Genomic DNA, 5,866 nt, shown 5'->3' with positions numbered 1-5,866 from the left:
CAAGTGATCCACCTGCCTCGGCCTCCCAAATGCTGAGGATTACAGGCATTAGCCAGCATGCCCAGCTGCAAAGGTGTATTTTTGAGTAAAAAGAACAAGGTACAAACAAAAGATAGGGAACAGCTGGGGGTAGTGGCTCATTCCTGTAATCCTAGCACTTTGGGAGGCTGAGTTGGGAAGATCGCTGGAGCCCAGAAGGTCGAGGCTGCAGTGAGCCATGTTTGCACCACTGCCCTCCAGCCTGAGTAATGGAGCAAGACCCTGCCTCAAGAAAAACTAAAATTAAAAAACCAAAACCAAAGCATGACGATTGGGTTTTCATGCTGTTTTACAATATGTGCCTTCCTCAAAACTTGTTACGTTACCATCACATCACCCATCTGATGCAAAAAAGAAAAAACCCGGAAACTCAAACTAAATATTTGCAAATCTAAAGCATTAGGCATTGTCCTGTGTCTCCCCAAAAGACACTGAAGCCATATGCCGCAGGGCCTGTGGATGCGACCTTATATGGAAATAGGCTCTTCACATGTGATCAAGCTAAGCTGAGGTAATGAGGGTGAATCCTAATCTCGTGTGCCTGGTGTCCTTATAAAAAGGGATATGTGGACAAAGACACCTTCAAAGGGAAGCCAATGTCGAGACAGAAGACCACCTACAAGCCCAGGAACTCTGGAGGCTCTGAGAATCCAGCAGCGAGACCTGGGACAGACCCTCCCTCACAGCCTTCACAGGAAAAACAAACAAACAATCCAAAAACCCTTGATTTCAGACTCCTGGCCTCCAGAACTGTGAGAAATCTCTGTGGTTGAAGCCACACAGTTTAGGGTACTTTGTTAAGGCAGCACTGGGAAATGAATGCAGATTTCTTGGGGCATGCATCAACACTTCTGAAGGAAATGTGGGATGTGGCATGCTTGAACTTACAATTCATACATTTCTCTACTCTGAATTCTTTTTTTGAGAGACAGGGTCTCACTCTGTCACCCAGGCTGGAGTGCAGTGGCACAAGCATGGCTCACTGCAGCCTCCACCTCCTGGGCTCCAACAATCCTCTTGTCTCAGCTTCCTGAGTAGCTGAGACTACAGGCACATGCCACTATGCCTAATTTTTAAAAAATGTTTTGTAGAGATGGGGTCTTGCTATGTTGCCCAGGTTTACCTGGAACTCCTAGCCTCAAGTGATCTTTCCACCTTGGCCTCCCAAAGTTCTGGGATTACAGGTATAAGCCATTTGAACTGGCTTGCCTTTTTTTTTTTTTTTTCCCCAAAGACAGAATCTTGCTCTATCGCCCAGGCTGGAGTGCAGGGACATGATCTCAGCTCACTGCAACCTCCACCTCCTGGGTTCAAGCAATTCTTTTGCCTCAGCCTCCCGAGTAGCTCAGCTTATAGGCTCCTACCACCACACCCAGCTAATTTTTGTATTTTTATTAGACACGGGGTTTCACCACTGGGCCAGGCTGGTCTCGAACTGCTGACTTCAGGTGTTCTGCCCACTTCAGCCTCCCAAAATGCTACGATCGTGGCTCACTGCAACCTCTGCTCCTGGGTTCAAACAATTCTCCTGCCTCAGCCTCCCAAGTAGTTTGGATTACAGGTCCCTGCCACCATGTCCAGCCAGTTTTTGTACCTTTAGTAGAGATAGTGTTTCACCATGTTGGCCAGGCTGGTCTTGAACTCCTGACCTCAGGTGATCCACCTGCCTCAGCCTCCCAAAGTGCTAGGATAACAGGCATGAGCCACTGTGCCCGGCCTACTTCTATTATTATTACACTGCAATATATAATGAAATACTTACACAACTCACCTTAATGTAGAATCAGTGGGAGCCCTGAGCTTGTTTTCCTGAAACTAGATGGTCTCTTCTGGGGGCGACGGGAGACAGTGACAGATCAACAGGCATTGGATTCTTATAAGGAGCGTGTAGCCCAGCTCCCTCGCATGTGCTGTTTACAGTAGGGTTTGCGCTCCAATGAGACTCTAACAACGCCACCGATCTGACAGGAGGTGGAGCGCAGGTGGTGATGCCAGCAATAAGGAGTGGCTGTGAACACAGATGAAGCCTCCCTCACCCGCCCTCTGCTCACCTGCTGTGCTGCCCGCCCAGTTCCTAACAGGTGAGCTGGGCATGGTGCCTCACGCCTGTAATCCCTGCACTTTGGGAGACTGAGGCGGGTGGATCAGCTGAGGTCAGGAGTTTGAGACCAACCTGACTTCAGACATCCTGTGTCTACTAGAAATACAAAAATTTGCCTGGCATGGTGGCTCATACCTGTAATCCCAGCTACTTGGGAGTCTGAGGCAGGAAAGTCGCTTGAATCCAGGAGATGGAGGTTGCAGTGAACCAAGATCATGCCATTGCATTCCAGCTTGGGCAACAAGAGCAAAACTTCGTGTCAAAAAAAAAAAAAAATGCTGAGTGCAGTGGCTCACAAGTGTAATCCCAGCACTTTGGGAGAATGAGGAAGGGGAATCACCTGAGGTAAGGAGTTTGGGACCAGCCTAGCCAACATGGTGAAACCCTGTCTCTACTAAAAATACAAAAATTAGCCAAGTGTGGTGGTACATGCCTGTAATCCCAGCTACTCAGTAGGCTGAAGCAGGAGAATTGCTTCAACCTCGGAGGTGGAGGTGATATTTACCCGAGATCGCACCGCTGCACAGAGTGAGACTCTGTCTCAATGAAAACAAAAAGAAAAACAAAAACAGCCTACAGACTGGTACTGATCTGTGGCCAGGAGGGTTGGGACCCCAGCTGTAGACAATATGTAATGATTAAATCTGGGTAACTGAGACAATCATCACCTCTAATATTTATCTTTTGTTTTGGGCACACGAAAATCCTTCTCTTTTAGCTATCTTGAAATATGCAAATAAACTCTCATTCACTGTAATTTCCCTTGTGCACTATTGATTACTGCAACTTATTCCTTCTATCTAAGCCTTCTTGTCTTTCATTCATTCTTTCTTTAAATTATTTTTATTTATTTCTGAGACAGTCCCTCTCTTTCTGCCAGGCTAGAGTGCAGTGGCATGATCTCGACTCACTGCAACTTCCACCTCCTGGGTGCAGGCAATTCTCCTCCCTCAGCCTCCCAAGTAGCTGGGATTACAGGTGTGCACCACCATTCCTAGCTAAGTTTTGTATTTTCAGTAGAGATGGGGTTTCACCATGTTGTCCAGGCAGGTCTGAAACTCCTGACCTCAAGTAATCCACCCACCTCGGCCTCCCAAAGTGCTGGGATTACAGGCATGAGCCACAGCACCCGGCCATTTATTCATTCTTACATTCATTCATTCTATGAATAACTACTGCCTGGTTGTTACACATCTGGCAGGGTTCCAGGCTCTGGGGAAACAGCAATGAGCAAAACAAAGTTGCTGCTCTCTTAATGGATCCATCATTCTAATGAGGGAGAAAGAGGCGCTCCATAGACAAACCATTAATACAGACAGCACATCAGGTGGAAAGCGCTATGAAGAATAAATACTAAAGCAGGTATGGCCAGGTGCGGTGGCTCACACCTGTAATCCCAGCACTTTGGGAGGCTGAGGCGGATGGATCCCTTGAGGTTAAGAGTTCAAGACCAGCCTGGCCAACATGGTGAAATGCCATCTCTACTAAAAGTACACACACACACACACACACATACACACACACAAAAGAGCCAGGAGTGGTAGCACCTGCCTGTAATCCTAGCTACTCAGGAGGCTGAGGTGGGAGTACTGCTTGAACTTGGGAGGTGGAGGTTGCAGTGAGCTGACATTGCATCACTGCACTCCAGCCTGGAGAACAGAGCAAGACTCTGTTGTCTTCAAAAATAAAAAAGTAAAGAGAAATCAGGTGCAGGTGTAGAGTGCATTAGCACGAGCAGGGGTGCTGTGGTGGTGGTGAAGGTGGTCAGGAAAGGCCTCTCTGTGAAGGTGATAGACATGAGGGCTGAGCCTGGGGACTCCTGGGGAGAGCAGCACTGCAGGGCTCTAGGTGTTGGTGCCATTTGTGGTCCTTTTGTTTTATTTTGTTTTTGAGACAGTCTTGCTCTGTCACCCAGGCTGGAGTGAAGTGGCACAATCTCAGCTCACTGCGATCTCCACCACCCAGGTTCAAGCCACCTCAGCCTCCCAAAGAGCTGGGATGACAGGTGTGAGTCACTGCTCCTGGCCTGTGCATCAACATGTTTAAATTCTTCTGAAAGCTGTGCTTTAGGAAGAGTGTTCTGACAGCCATCAGAAATAAATGACAGAATGGCAGGACAAGGATCACGTCAGTGACAGGGTGGCTGTGGACACCTGCTGGCCAGCAGCAGGGAAGTCACTCAGACCCTGGATTCTACCTCTGCAGCCCACCTGCACCTGAACCCTTGGCCCCACATATAGAAGCCTGGAACTCTCAGAACAGCAGACCTCATCAGCCGCTGCCACCTTCACCAGAATGATGTGATTAATTTGTTCATGCAGAAGACAGCAGGAACCCCGAGAGAACAGGATCCAGAATGTGTGGGTTTTGATGGACAGGGTGGTAGGATCTGGGAGTCTCCACCTACCTCACCCCCTGACCCTCACACTACTTCCCCAGTCCTGCTCGGCATGGAGACTAGAGTGACATCACCAGAAATGTAGATGCTTGGAAAGACACCAGCGACACAGAGAAGAGGAGGCCAGCGGTCTGCAAGGCGCCCAGCTCCTGACCTCGGATGCCCAGGACTCTGTCCAGAAAGGCTCCCTCCCAGCCATGGAACTTGATGGTCCTCGAGTTCCTGAGGATGGAGCTGGTGAGCTGGGCCCCGAGAGTCCTTCTGCCTCATTTGCTCTCCTGGGATTGGAGGGAAGAGAGAGATGAAGACATGGCTGGTCCAGAATTCTCCCCTACACCCTGACAGTCACCCTGCAGCAAATACCACTGATCTCACCAAGTGCGTCCCAAAGCTGTCTGCCTCTTTGCATCTCTGACCCTCAGTCCTGATCCATCCACCGTAATCCTGTGCCTGGACTCCTGCAGGAGCTGACCCGGGACCACTACCCTGGGGAGGCAGCTTCCGATGCCCAGAGAACAGAGGCTGCTCCTGAGCCCACCTGTGGATGGCGCCATCAGGAAGGCTACCTGGAGGTGAGTAATGCCTGAGCTATATCTTTTTTTTTTTTTCTTTCACATTTTTGGTGGAGTTAGGGGGATATCACTATGTTGCCCAGGTTGGCCTCAAGCTCTTGAACTCAAGTGATCCTCTGCCCCCGGCTTTCTAAAGTGCTGAGATTACAGCCTGAGCTAAACATTAAATGAACAGGAGGTGGGTGCTGGGCAGGCAGAGGATAGGGGGATGGAGCTGGGAAGAGGGAGGGGAGGCTTTGAGACGGGGGCAGCAAAAACCCAGGCACAGGGAGCAGCATGACTCGGAGGACACTCAGTGTGGCCAGAGGAGTGCATGGGCAGGGTCACTTGGCACTTTAGGGTCAGGCAGGAGTTTGGGGTCTCCCGTGCTTCACCGAGGGAGGGGGGCATCATCAGAAGGCAGCTGCCTGGAGAAGGTTTTTTATTTTTTGAGATGGAGTCTTGCTCTGTTACCAGGCTGGAGTGCAGTGGCGTGATCTCGGCTCACTGTAACCTTTGCCTCCCATGTTCAAGTGATTCTCCTGCCTGAGATTCTAGAGTAGCTAGGATTATAGGTGCCTGCCACCATGCTCAGCTAATCTTTGTATTTCTTAATAGAGATGGCATTTTGCCATTTTGGCCAGGCTGTTTTGGAACTCCTGGCCTCAGGTGATCTGCCTGCCTCGACCTCCCAAAGTGCTGGGATTACAGGTGTGAGCCACCATGCCTGAAGGAGGCCACGCAGGAGGCTGGAGAAACAGTCCAAGTGACAGATGG

At 49.8% G+C, this 5,866-nt stretch overlaps 1 pseudogene; it reads left to right on the top strand.

The window, feature by feature from the left end:
* Window positions 1-288: 288 nt before the first annotated feature.
* On the top strand, window positions 289-386 carry LOC119467645 (annotated as a pseudogene).
* Window positions 387-5,866: the final 5,480 nt, after the last annotated feature.

Source organism: Cebus imitator, unplaced genomic scaffold, assembly GCF_001604975.1.
Source record: "Cebus imitator isolate Cc_AM_T3 unplaced genomic scaffold, Cebus_imitator-1.0 Scaffold314, whole genome shotgun sequence".
In the NCBI taxonomy this organism is placed as follows: Eukaryota; Metazoa; Chordata; class Mammalia; order Primates; family Cebidae; genus Cebus; species Cebus imitator.
The sequence above is the reverse complement of the archived record's forward strand: the minus strand, read 5'-3'. Positions and strand labels throughout refer to the sequence as shown.